Source organism: Protopterus annectens, chromosome 8.part0 (assembly GCF_019279795.1).
Source record: "Protopterus annectens isolate FY-2018-M chromosome 8.part0, PAN1.0, whole genome shotgun sequence".
Taxonomy (NCBI): Eukaryota; Metazoa; Chordata; order Ceratodontiformes; family Protopteridae; genus Protopterus; species Protopterus annectens.
Window position 1 is genome coordinate 1439431494 of NC_056741.1, and position 14407 is coordinate 1439445900.

The window sequence follows — 14407 nt, forward strand, 5'->3', positions numbered from 1 at the left end:
AATCTTGCAGGTGGTCAGATGGTAGGGTATTAGTTGTTTTCATGTGATGGATATAACATATGGCTGGCATACTGAGAGGCACATTTCTACTGCACGCATATTAGCACAGCATGACTGAAGTGTGAAGCTTTGTATTCCTTGAGGAACTTGAAACACTATGGTCTTCAGTCAGACTACCTCTGACAGGAATGCCTTATTGGACTGATGAGCTGAGCCTGGTTCAGCTGTGGAAACATCCCAACTTCTATGGCCAAGACATGTTCATTATGTTTCCAAGTTCTGTCCCCACAATTTAAGTTTTCCAACCAGAAATTGAAATAAGTCTGTGCCCTAATTCCTATTTGCACATCTAACATACCACTTGTACAGCCGGAAAACCATGTTAATGGTAAGGTCATTCTCAACCCCCCCCCCCCCAGTTACTTGTAGTCATGAATGTGACATTATAATAATTTCTACAATACAACCTATTTCCTGATATCAGATGTCAGTTTTCATTTACAGTATGACTGAACCAAAAGGTCTAGACACCATTGCAATCACCTTTCCTGGTGGCAGTGAAACAAATATTACTGTTGCTGAATATGTAGCTTTTTGCTGTGGTTACTTAAAAATACTAGGCCCCTTAACCAGACTTCATTATATAAGACATGAAAACAAAAAAGCCTTAATATCAGGCATTTGCAGAAACGGTGTGGACTTCTAACTTGCCAAAGACAGTGTTTTCTTATTGCATCTTTTTCCTGAGATATCTGTTTATTTTTTTATTTTGTATTTGTATAAACAGGATAGTCCAACTGGGCAGCAGCCCCCTTTTTAGCTCAGGCACGTGGAGAAAAGCGCCAATACAAAATGGTTATAAATACATAAAGTAGTTACAATGAAAAATGTTAGGAAAGTTAAAATAATAATGCACATATATTATACAAACAGATTTGTAAATTAATAAGAGTAGCATAAAATGTAAGGAGATATAAAACAGCATGATAATCTCCTGAAGTATAATGTCTTAAGACAAAGTAAATTACAGAGTTCTGCAGAAAGAGAAACATAAAAGAACTCAGTAGATTTAAGGTGTAGTGAATAGGTACTGTTAAGGTAGATGATGAGAAGAACAGATTATTTTGTGATGAAAAAAAGATAGGAGGAAAGGAGATATCAAGGATCATAAAGCAATATAAAAGAAAGGCAAGAAGAGTGATAAGGTGAGGGACACCTCAATATAGACGGTACCAAAATGTTAGTGTACCAGTTATAAACTTTACAGTCAGATTTAAGAATCTTCCATTTTTAGGGGTAACCTGAGATAAAAATGAAACAATGTAAAATCGCACTGAACACTCACAGGCAGTACTTATACCTGTATTAGAAGATGTAAATACCACAACTTAAAAACATATTGGGACACTCAAGGGTTTGGAGACCATTTCAATATGCTCCTATATGCCATAGTTATCAATAACTAAGACTTGTAGAGGTATCTTGCCTTCTCTATGAAAGGAAAAAGGCACGTAAATCATAAGTTTGTTTGGTTGTAAACATATCATCTGTTTAGATCTGGGAGCATTGGTGGACCAAAGTAGCAGAGGATGGTCAAGTGAAACAGTAGAATATTTCAACGTACAAAAATGAAATCTGTTCTAAACTTGACAAACAAAAAGTTACTACTGACATACAAAATGCCCTGCAATATGAGCTTATTCTATGCATATCTGAACAGAAAAAGCTGCAAGAAGGAAAATGTTATATAGTGTAAAAGAACTGGCAGACATTAAGATGTATTAGGGAATGTGGCCATGAATCTATTGTAAAACAATGGATGACTCATGAAATTTAGATTTTCATTGTATTCTATTATTTATTTTAATTTTCTGAGTGGTGTGAATATCTGTAAAAATAAAAATTCTGACTGTTTTCACAAGTGCATATGATAAACAGAAGAAATAGCTTAGGGATATGAATACTTACATTATTAATTAACTAGATCTGCATTTAATATAACAGGTAGGAAAACAGACTGAATCACCTTCTCCTAATCTGATACCTTGTTAATGTTTCTGTGTTAACATTCCAGATTATATGTGCCTGTATGTCGCTGTAATGTGCCTCTCAGACAATCTCTCAGCTCTAACAGAAATTCTGGAAGGCCTTTAACAGTAAGAGCAACTACTTCATTGAAAACTAATATATATTTGTTTGTTGTTCCTCGTGTATTCTACAAGGCTGACATCTGCATTACTATGTTGATACTGTTCCTTTGAGGTAGTGTATGTTTTGTTTATGTAAAACACAAATGCTTGCACAGGATAAAGGGGTGTTGTTGACATTATAGGATTTAAATGAGACCCACTATTACTTTACCTATCTGTATGTGAGCTGAAACTTGTTTCTGAAATATTTATGTTACCAATTGCTTAATTTAGAACTAATGACACATTTCAAATTTTTCCTCTTTCAAGCAACATCCAAAGAAATTAAAATTACTTTTGAATATTGAGGTTGGTAACTGTTCAGAATCACTAAATGTGCCACGCAGTAATGCCAATGAAATCTGCCATTAAGTACACTGTTGTTATGGACACTGATGATTAAAGTCAAAGCAGGCCGCAGGAGTCTGTTGTGTAGTCAAATTTCTATGAGCTACTTTGGCAAAGCAATAGTTAACATTTTGCAGTACAGCTTTGGTACAGAAATGCTGTTGTTGTTAACAATGATATTTCTGTTTAACAGACTTTTTTACCACAATGGTCCCATGGACCAGCAGTAGCTGAGGACATTCATCATTTGTTTCTCTAAAAGATATAGTACAAGGAAGCATCAACATGGCTAACTTGTTTTTCTTTTCTTTTCTTTCTTTCTTTTTTTTTTAGACACTGCAAATCTCTTCCATCAGAGACATGTCATATGGCACATTAGCCTTTCCCTAAATCACTCTAGAGTACAAAGAGCCATTTTAAGCTCCATTTTAAGCTCCAGCCTGATGGTGGACGTTGCTTAGAATGTTTATCTTAAGGTATTCATGAATTCATGATGAAAGTAACTGTATCACCTATACCTTAGAGGGTTTGCAGAGACAGTATACAAACATCCATGCGCTGGATAAAGTCATATTTTGTCAATGGAGTCAGTACATAACATAAGTGCTATGGCTACTGGCTGGTATTCAGATGTTATGCCATGCAAGCTGTCACACAGGCTGATCCAGTGGCTTCCTGAGGAAGGTAATAATTAGTGAACTGGACAACCACCTCATAAATCTGTAAAGCTTTAGGTTAGCAAAACAAAAAAATCAGATCATTTATATCCAGAACAAAACTTTCTTGAGATAACAGTGTCATACAGGGAAAAAGCCTTTTGACTATGCCCTAGCAGATGCAGTTTTGATTACTGGCTTAGTCTGTGAAGGAGCTGCCATGGACAGATGGGAGCCACACAGCAAACATTACTTCACCAATGTTGAGGTAGTAAGAAGTCACAATGGCTGGCAATAGGAGGGTATTCGACTTCCATACTTAAGTATTACAGCACGTAACATTATAGCTAGGACTGGCATGCACAATATCATGACTGTGGCTCAGGAAGTAACAGAACTGCTCTAGTCTTGGTAATCAACTCTACCCACTTAGTGACTGTCTGCCAATGTTCTCTGTAGTGACAGGAAGCAACTGGGCCTTATAGTACAGATGGGACAGGCAGGATGCACAGTGTGTACGGGAGGCTGATTTGAAAAATAAATAACCAAAATAATTTCTTTACTAGTAATGCTTTTTTCACACATCCACTCAGGGGTGTAGCTAGAGAATATAACAGTGTACTTGTATGCTCTTATTGCTGCCCCCAACCCACCTGTGAGTTAAAAAATTGGAACATCCCCTCCAGCACTTAAATGCAGCTAAAAACATTAAACATATATTTTTTCAGTCTATGAAACTATTATTGGAGGCATTAATTGAGATAGTTGTGGACATAATATGGCCTAAAAATACCATGGTTTATCTAAGTAATGTATGGAAATGTGCACTCAGTAGAGTACAAAGAGTATGAACTATACCCTTGTATCTGCTTTTAATAACTGACTTTTTTGTAGAGGTTAGGATTTAACAATTTCTTCTGACAAGCTGTCTAAAGGTGGTACTGCCTTAGTAATCCAAATATTGTGTATCCCATCAGAAACAGACACTTGCAACAAATGTTGCCTTAATCTGGTTTAAGAATAATTAATATGTATGTGTGTGTATATATCTGTATATGTATATGTATATATGTGTGTATATATATATATATATATATATATATATATATATATATATATATAAAATTTCCATGTCTCTGGACTCAATGTACAGACAACATATAGACTATTTTCACAGACATTTACACATACATATTACACATAGTTATTACATAACAGATGTGCAGGTAGACAGACTAATACTACACATATCTCTCTTTCTCTCTCTCTCTCTCTCTATATATATATATATCTAATGTATCTATATATAACTATATATATAGATATACGGGTCTACTTTGTTTTGTTGAATTTCATTTCACTGAACTGCAGTTAGTATATATGGCACTGTGTAGAGTACTGTAAGGCAAGTAAAAGGTATATGCCCTTTCCCCCACTGTAGTGCAATACTGGAGTTAGTATATATAGTTGGGGGGTGTTATTTTGAGTACATATTGTCTTCCGGAGACAGTTAGTCATTGCTGTTGTAACTGTGCATGTCTATTGTTTAAAATGTATTGTTTTGAATTTTTTGGTAAAATACAATATAAAAGAAACAAGGTGGGGCTTTGCCCCCCCCACCCCCCAATGTGGGGAGCTGTGCCCCTCACACCCCCTAACTATATATACTAACTCCAGGACTGCACTACAGTGGGGAAAAGGGCATATACCTTTTACTTGCCTTACAGTTCTCTACACAGTGCCATATACATTAAGTTCAGTTCAGTGAAATGAAATTCAGTGAAATGAGTTTACAGTAATTTGAGTTTTCAGTGATGTGGTCAGGGTGAAATTAAATTCAGTGAAATGAGATTCAACAAAACAAAGTAGACCCATATACATGCACACACATACATGAGAGAGAGATACATATACATTTGCATGTCTTCTGCTATCACTGCATGGCTCTGATAGCCTTGCATGGCTGGATACTAACTTGATTTTCACGTGTATGCAGTTCAGAAAAATTCCTGTCCCTTTATTCACACTGCTAACAGAAAACTTGCCCTATCCTATCTGAACTATCCAAAGCTGGTAGCAAATTAAACTATATTCATTTGCTCTATTTTGGCAGCTCAATCCAAAAGCCACCCTTTTTGGTCCTACTGGAATATCTCATAGCTATTACATTCTGAATAGTCGAGCAAGACTTAGGAAAGTAGAGACCACCATTCTGAGAGAATACGGTAAGTCATGGAAAATCATTATGCAAAAATCAGGGAATGCTGCTTCATGGTAAGTTTACACAATTTCAATATAAGCCATACTCAGTGATACCAGAACGATGATTTCATTTATTGACAGATGTGAAGCATCCACATTTGATCTCCTTTCTTCATAGTAGCCATTTGTATAGGAAATGCTTGAGTGCATTGCTCTAAACTGTTTAGGCACATCAAAACCGATGCATGTACATTAATTTCAGAACATGTCTTTCTTTTAAGTATTTTTTAGAATTTTTATACTCCTTCTGTCCTACTGAGGTAACTCATAACTTCTTCATCTAGCAGCCAGTGCCATTCCCCAGTATGGTATCCCTCAACACTAACTTCATGAACAGAAAAAGGGTTTGTTTCCTTCTGGCCTTCCAAGAGGGGGGGGATGTCAAATGTCCATTCACCAATATGGAACTCTTTACCTAAGCAGCAAACAAGATCTGTGATGTCCATTCTTCTGTTCTTCTCAATTTGTTAAGTTGAGAAGCAAAAAAAAAAAGTACTAAAAGAAAGAATGTTTCTTTCGGTGCTGTTTTTTACTTTTAATAAAATGCTCACTACATTCAAAGCAAATAGCTTGCTAGAACTTAATGTCACACATGAAGCCTTAGGTGCTTCAGTCCTGTCTCCTGACTGCAAAAGTTGCATCATCATTCACTTCTGTACTGAAATTCAGAAATGCTGGTATGAATATTAATGCTAGTACTGCTCTCCTGGTCATGCCCCTGTGAAGGAAATGAAAACACTGTCATCTGTGTTAGCATGTCTGGCAGGAGCTTCACATATATTCTCGGATTAACTTGTATTGTAAGCCAGCATGTCTAATTGAGAAAATAAGTTTTAAAATGTTGAGTATTTCCTGGTTTATACAAAATATTTAAAGAATCTGTCAGTGTTATGATATATTTCTAACTGCATATGTTTGTGAGGAAGATTCTAAAGTAAAGTAAGAATCAGATGGTCAGTAGGTGATGCCATTAGAATGTTTCTGGCTGCTAGGTGATCATTTGAACAGATGACTGACAGGAAAAATAACTTTTTCACACAGCTGATGGTTATTTTTAAAATAAGTCAGTTGAGACTGTTAACATGGATTATAAAAGAGACTGCTGAGCAGTTAGTAAAGAGCAGCAATTAGAGTGGCAGCTAGTTAGAGTGCTGTGCAGTGGATACCCAAAAAAGGACTCACCAGAACTGTAAGCCTGCCTTTGCCTTGCTGTTATATTTTAGATTAGATCAGGAACAGTATTCTCTAGTTAGATTAGGAAAACCTAGTTATTTAGATAGGGTTTTTCTAAAATGATGCACTTCTATCCTATAGTTTAATTTTACATTTCTAGTGATTGAATTCTGGTGTTTACTGAAAAGTATTGATTTACATTTTCTTAATAATCAGATTAATATTATTAAATGTTTTTCATTACTTTACATTGTGGCTGGACAATCAGTGTGTCCTTTAGAGATTAGGGAGTGTTTATATCTGTTTGATACTCCCCAGGTCACCTCTAATGCCTGCCTGCCTTGTGGCCATAGCTATCATTTATTTTGACATTTAATTTGTAATACTTTATCACCCTTTGAAAAGCATGTAGACTTGTCTGACGCTGGTGGTAGCATTTATCATTTGTATTGGGGAGGGGACACGGAGGGAAATCTGTGTAAGGCTTCCCATAAGTGTTACAGTGTGTGACATTTAAATTTATTTTGTGTGTGAGTGAGTCAGAGGTCATAAACTGGAACACATTCCTTGGAAGTGTATGCTAAGGGATTACATTTGGAGTGGACAAAAGTATATAGTCCAGTCCCAGTAGAAAGAGCATGTTCCTGTTGTGTTCTTAAGGGAAACTGTGGAATTTTACTCTTGTATGCTCTGTGCTCTGGATTTTAAGTGGGGGACATCAAATTACTGGTGGCAGTTTGGTGGGATAATAACTGGATGTAACACCCCCAATACCTTGCAATGCTGGTACTGTTCTCCTGATCATGCCCCCAATACCTTGCAATGCTAGCACTACTCTCCTGGTTATGCCACCAATACCTTGCAGTGCAGGTACTAATCTACTGATCATGCTCCCAGTACCTTGCAATGTTGGTACTACTCTCCTGATCATGTTCCCAGCACTTTGCAATGCTGGTACTACTCTCCTGATCATGCCACCAGTACTTTGCAAGGCTGGTACTACTCTCCTGATCATGCCCCCAGTACTTTGCATGGCTGGTACTACTTTCCTGATCATGCCCTCCGTATCGTCCAGTGATGGTACTACTTTCCTGATCATGCCCAGTAACTTGCAATGCTGGCACTACTCTACTGATCATGCCCAATAATTTGCAATGCTGGTACTGCTCTCCTGACCATTCCCCCAGTACCTTGATGTGATTGTACTACTCTCCTGATCATGTCCCCAGTACTTTGCTTGGCTGGTACTACTCTCCTGATCATACCCCCAGTAATGTGCAATGCTGGTACTACTTTCCTGATCATGCCCTCCGTATCGTCCAGTGATGGTACTACTTTCCTGATCATGCCCAGTAACTTGCAATGCTGGCACTACTCTCCTGATTATGCCCAGTAATTTGCAATGCTGGTACTGCTCTCTTGCTCATGCCCCCAGTATCTTGATGTGATTGCACTACTCTTCTGATCATGCCCCCAGTGCCTTGAAGTGATGGTACTACTCTCAAGATCATGTCCCCAGCACCTTGCAATGCTGGTAATACTCTCCTGACCATGCCCCCAGTACTTTGCAATGCTGATCCTACTCTCTTGATTATAACCCCAGTACCTTGCAATGCTGGTACTAATCTCCTGATCATGCCCCAAAAACTTTGCAATGCTGGTATTACTCTCCTGATCATGCCCCCTGTACCTCCTAATGCTGGCACTACTTTCCTGATCATGACCAGTAAGTTGCAATGCTAGTATTACTCTCCTGATCATGCCCAGTAACTTGCAATGCTGGTATTACTCTCCTGATCATGCCCCAGTACTTTGCAATGCTGGTCCTTCTCTCTTGATCATACCCCCCAGTACCTTGCAATGCTAGTACTAATCTCCTGATCATGCCCCTAGTACCTTCCAGTGGTGGTCCTACTCACCTGATCATGCCCCCAATACTTTGCAGAACTGGTCCTACTCTTTTGATCATGCCCCCAGTACACTGCACTAAGGGGTTGCTGACCCCTTTGCCCTGTTCTAGTTACACTTCTGTTTTCATCTTACTTCATCTTCAAAGGCCCCTCCCCCCCGAATTCCCTTTTCTTGATTCTGCCAAATTTTCAAACTAGGCCCACCAGCCCCTTGTACAACCTCTCAGTGCTTCCTGTAGCCTCTTAGCTACAATAGTTCCATCTTGCTATTCTGACTGCTTTTGCACATAAACCTCATACTGACTGTATGAGGAGCTGCATTTCTATAATGCTTTAACACAAAATAATGCCCTTCATTCCTACTTCTTGTAGAATATACTGCATGTAATATGACCATCCAGTATACTTACAGTTTTCATGTTGTATTTCTTTCACCCTTCTTGTTGCTCTTCCTTACTATTTTATTTAAACACACACACACACACACATATACACACACATATATATATATATATATATATATATATATATATATATATATATATATATATATACATATATATATAGATAGATACATATTGATTTATTTATTTACCATTTGTTTTACTGGGATGGTCCAACTGGGTCTACAGAACCCATTTTCAGAGAAGGCCTAGGGAGAAAAGCTCGGCATACAGTGCAATACAAATACATTATTGTCCAAAAACAATACAAGTGACATAAGGAATACTATACAAAAAGAAACTGAATGTAAAGTAGGTTACAAGATATACTACAAACCTAGACAACTGTATAGAGTTATATCATTATTAGGTTCATAGGTGTGTACTAGGCTAATGGCCATGGAGCCTTTACAAACCTAGCCCATAGGATTACCCTGGCATCGTGCCAATTTTAGTCATTCTAACAACATATACATAGCCTATATATACATATACTGTGCTTGAACTGTGATTTTGCTGATACAGCAGTCTGTGATGTAATATTGTCTCTCTCTCTCTCTCTCTCTCTCTTACTCTCTTTGTGTATCTCAAATTTAGTAATGTAAATATTACTCTATGCTTTATCACAGTCAGCACACACTAGAATTCCACCCACCAAGTGAGTATCTACACTTAAAAGTATGGCAAAGAATAATAGTTTTAACCAGGAACTTTACAGCTGGAATACAACATACATAACTTGTGGTACAGCAGTATCTGTTGTCTTGCTGTGCTCATCAAGCAGGGGTCATAAAGCATCCCATTCTCCACTGCATAGGGCTGAGCTCAGTGGTACAGATGTACTATGCACTGTCATATCTTGCACAACATAAGTAATTTAAATAGCACCCCATTACTGGATGGAGTATGACAATGCTGTGGGACACTGCTACATCACATTAACACCAGGGAATGTCAGTGCTTGATGTACAGGTTACTCCACTTCCAACCTGTTCACTCAGCTGCAGTCTTTATGTTGTTGACATGTGTACCATTGTGTCACCATGTTTTATATAACCGTATTTCCAACCTGGTTATTCAGCTGCAATCTTTATGTAGAAGATATGTGCACCGCTGTGTCACCATGCTTTATATACCCACATTTCCAACTAGGTCATTCAGCTACATTCTTTATGTTGTTGATGTGTATACCACTGTGTCACCATGCTTTTCATATCCCATGTCTAACCTGGTCACTCAGCTGCAGTCTTTATGTACTTAATATGTGTACCACTGTGTTACCATGCTTTGTATACCCACATTTCCTACCTGGCCACTCAGCTGCAGTCCTTATGCACCCCATTACTGCATGGTTTATGACAATGCAGTGGGACACTGCTACATCACATTAACACCAGAGAATGTCAGTGCTTGATATACAGATTACTCCACTTTCAACCTGTTCACTCAGCTGCAGTCTTTATGTAGTTGATATGTGTACAACAGTGTCACCATGCATTGTATACCCTGCACAATACAACATCACTAAACAATATTATGGTGAATTTAACTCATTACATCCGAGTGATACCTCCAGGTGCATCTGCAATTAACTCCTATGCCTCTAGGCATCGGATATATCTTGTTCATATTTCCATCAATAATTCCAAAACCATGCTATGTACAAGGTTTTAAAACATTTTATCTTAAACCTTACACAATGGAAACATCAACTGCATTAACATCCGACCACTGTCTAGTGCAGGTAAATAAATATTAACTGTTGTTTTTATGATAGTAATTTTTATAGATACAATGTTTCATATTTTTCTAGAAGTCTCAACAAGCAAGTAAGACAGACAGAACTCCTTAGCCTCATATGAAAGTCCTCAGCTAGATGAATAAAATGCTGCTGACTGTATGTGGGTAACTTGAGTGGTTGCTGAGATATTGTAATTTGTTTACAAAATATCACAAACGTAATAGTTACTGTGCTAACTATGACTTATAAAATTCAGTTTAAGACCTAGAACCTAAAGAATACTACCACTATAAAAATACTTTGTGCTGAAGGGTTTGCCATTTATACCTATTTCTTAACCCCAATGGTTCCAGAGATATGAACATTTGCTTGAAATGTGAGGACATAATTTGAATCTGTCAAAAGGCTTAGGCTCTGCCCATTGGAAGGTACAGTGCAAACTTCCTGAGCTCCATTGGAGTGAATGAGTTAATGGCAATGGGAGAAAGGCAAGAGAAGAAGAAGTGCAAGGCAGTGGAAATGCTGTCCCTCCTGCACTAGAACCATGTGTTAGTATAATGAGATGTACAGTGTACTAGGCAGGCTAAGAGATGCACTACTGCTAGGGAAGTATTAAACTCCTGTATGCCATAATATAATGGCACCCGATTGACTGCAGGAAAATATGGCTCTTCTAACGAGGAGTTATCAGTGCTCTACCCATGTTAACTAGTAAACGGTATGAAAAGGTGAGACATCTGTGCTTTACTGAGCTATTTGACACTTAGGGATGTGACTGCCATAACTTTACTGCTCCAAAGTTCATGGTCCTCTGGTTCAGTTTCTGCTAAGGTGCCTCCTGTGGAGTCGACGCAACACAACCAACAAACATTCCAAAAGGTACACTAGCAATCCTCAACATTACCCATAAACACGTGCGTGTGCACACGCTTAGTCTTGCATATGCACTCATCCTGCAAATGCCTGCCACTCCTTCCAGGATGTTTCATTATTCTGCTCTTGGCAGTTGCCATGATAGGTTCTTACTCTCTTGTGACCTAGAAAAGGATAAACAGGTACTGGAAAAATAGTGAAAGAATGAATGAATAAGGAATACAAAAGTATACCTTGGTGTGCTACAAAATTTTTTCCTTATGAATCCCACCATTTGTACATAAATAAACATTACTATACCCTAGTAAATTGTTACTGCAGTTCGCCTATGACTGTGGGAAGGAGGTTAGAACACCAATAGTACAAATAATCTCAGTGTAAATGACAATTTGAAGCAACATTTATACAAGAGTTTAGAATGTGTACTGGTCACTGCAGGACAAAGCTTCCTAACCCACCATGGATGGGTTTTCTTCCTCCTTTATCATACACTTTAATATACTTAACTACAAGGTAATTTCATATTGAGGAAAAGACGGGGCATTTTCTGTGAAGACTGCATTTTGCATTTGCTCTCTATTCATTGTCTTGCTTACAACTTGTAGTAGTGTTATAGTTACCTCCATGAAGTTCATATAGAGAGCCTGCAGAACACCAGAGTGCACAGATTTAAATGCACATCAAAAAAAAGCTAAACTTGTGAATAAATAAAATATTCCTGTGTGGGTTTCTAGTATCATTTTCAGAATTTTGGTACTAGGAAGTATACAGTTTTGCAATTAGCTCTACAAAAAGAATTAAAACTGTTTCAGGTCTGTTTTATGAACAAACCCCAAACAATACCAGTACAAGGAGCTTTGCCCCACACCACTTAAATGAAAACTATTACCTCTGAAGCTTCAGCATTTGGGGGCAAGGCCATCAGCCAGTCCACATCATCATGTTAGACATGCACAAAGCTCAAATGCTAAGACCTCACACTGCACCCCTGTAATGTAATGCTATAGAACTGTAATCAGAATGTAAGAAGCAGGTGGGAGTGCATATTCCACTGCAGGTCATCAATACTATGACTGGGAATACAATAAGCAGGAGAATCAATTTTCAAAACATCACAGTCAATTAGTGACTTGCTAACAGGCTCACAGACTACAAAGAAGGTCAATAATTTATAGTCATAGGTTCATAGATTATCACTAGGCTTATTATCCTTGTGGGCCATTTCAATCCTAGCCAATTACCCAATGAGAGAATCAAACACTGCACCTTGTGTCTGTAAGGTAGCTGCCTTAATCATTATGCCAAACTCCCACCCTATTACATAGTGGTGTTTGACATGTAGAGAGCTGAAATGGTAAGACATAGCTCATTGACCAAATTATCCACAAGCCCACCATTTCTAGATGGTGTTGTCACAAACCTTTCTTCCATCTTCCAAACCCCTTTTGTTATCCTCTCCCTAGGGGGCAATTTTCCTGGAATTCTTGCCTTGCAGCTCCAAATAACTCTTTCTACATACATCAATTATTGCTAAACCAATAACTTATAATATTTTGAGCTGAGTGATAATTATAAATTGTATAGCTTCCCAGCAAATCATGTACAGGAGGTTGTTGCCAACACCTCTAATTTTTTATTTTTTGATGCATGTGTAACTATAAGTGTTCTGTCTTGGATAAATGTACTGAAATATATGCGGTCATCCAGTATAAGCACAATGGCACATTTAACACTCAAACATCAATGAAATCTACAAGAAAAAGCTGATGGACATAAATAAAAGACATTTACATTATCATCATAAAAGGGGTTTAAAAATGTTTAAGTTCCTCAAACTTACCATAAGGAAATGCAGGACAGATGGTGAAATTACAGCTGCAACTAATTCAGAGGGCAGCCATAAGACCTTCTTCAGCTATGTTAGGAACGTATCTACAATCATAACTCCTTCTCTGACCCCAAAGGACATTACTAATATTACTGTGGTGAAATTCTCCTACAACTTTACCCCAACTAACCTTCCCTCTGCATCCCCTTTCACTCTCACACCTTCTCTTCCTGCCCTAAACCACACTAGACAATGTCATTAGGGAACTTTCCAAAATTAAAAACAATACTTCTATAGGTCCTAACAATATCCCACAATGTTCGCTGAGAAGTGTTCCACAATGTCTGCTAAGAAGTGTTTAAGCCCTGTGTAGCAAAACCCCTCCATCAACTCTTCAGTCAGACTTTCTCCACTTGTTAGACCCCTGAAGTGTGAACGGCCATTGCGGTGCTGTTGCATAAACGTGGCCCCTCTACTGATCATGGGAATCGAAGGCCTATTAGCCCCACTAGTATTATTTTAAGGCTATGGAACATACTACAGCTCAACTAGTAAGCAATAGTATAAGTGACCTGATATCTTTGAAATCATATATGTTTGGCTTCATGAAAGGTAGACAGTACCTACTTAGCCTGTTTGAGTTCTTTGAAAGGTTTACCAAAGACCTAGCCAAGGAGCATACAGACCGTACTGCACAGATGGACCTTGCTAGTATTACTGAAAACAAATTCAACATTAACTTGTTTATAGCCTAAAATAAGGCTGGTCGCCAGTCAACACCACTACATTACTAAAGAAATGCTTAAAAAGTTTATTACAAAACAGTTAAGTGGTTATGTCCATTTACATTTCTCTACCCTAGGTTCTTATATAAAATCAAATGATGTAAAGCATCCAATAATGTAAGATATACAATCAAAAGTTGATTAAACAGAACATCTTAAAAAGGCTTATAAAAGTTAAAATGTCTGAAATTTTTTTTAA

General features: G+C 37.8%; 2 long non-coding RNA genes across 4 annotated transcripts in view; one reads left to right on the forward strand and one right to left on the reverse strand.

Annotated features, from left to right (window-relative positions):
- Positions 1-14407, reverse strand: part of LOC122809489 — a 1088146-nt gene that overhangs the window by 276545 nt on the left and 797194 nt on the right. The gene's annotated exons all lie outside the window — the stretch shown is intronic.
- The window catches only part of LOC122809490, a 312957-nt gene that overhangs the window by 179366 nt on the left and 119184 nt on the right, over positions 1-14407 (forward strand). The window contains exons 4-5 of one of the 2 annotated variants that reach the window (XR_006365913.1): positions 2075-2156; positions 5307-5418. This is a non-coding gene — a long non-coding RNA (uncharacterized LOC122809490). The remainder of the gene's footprint in view (positions 1-2074; positions 2157-5306; positions 5419-14407) is intronic. The other variant, XR_006365914.1, reaches the window with a different exon arrangement.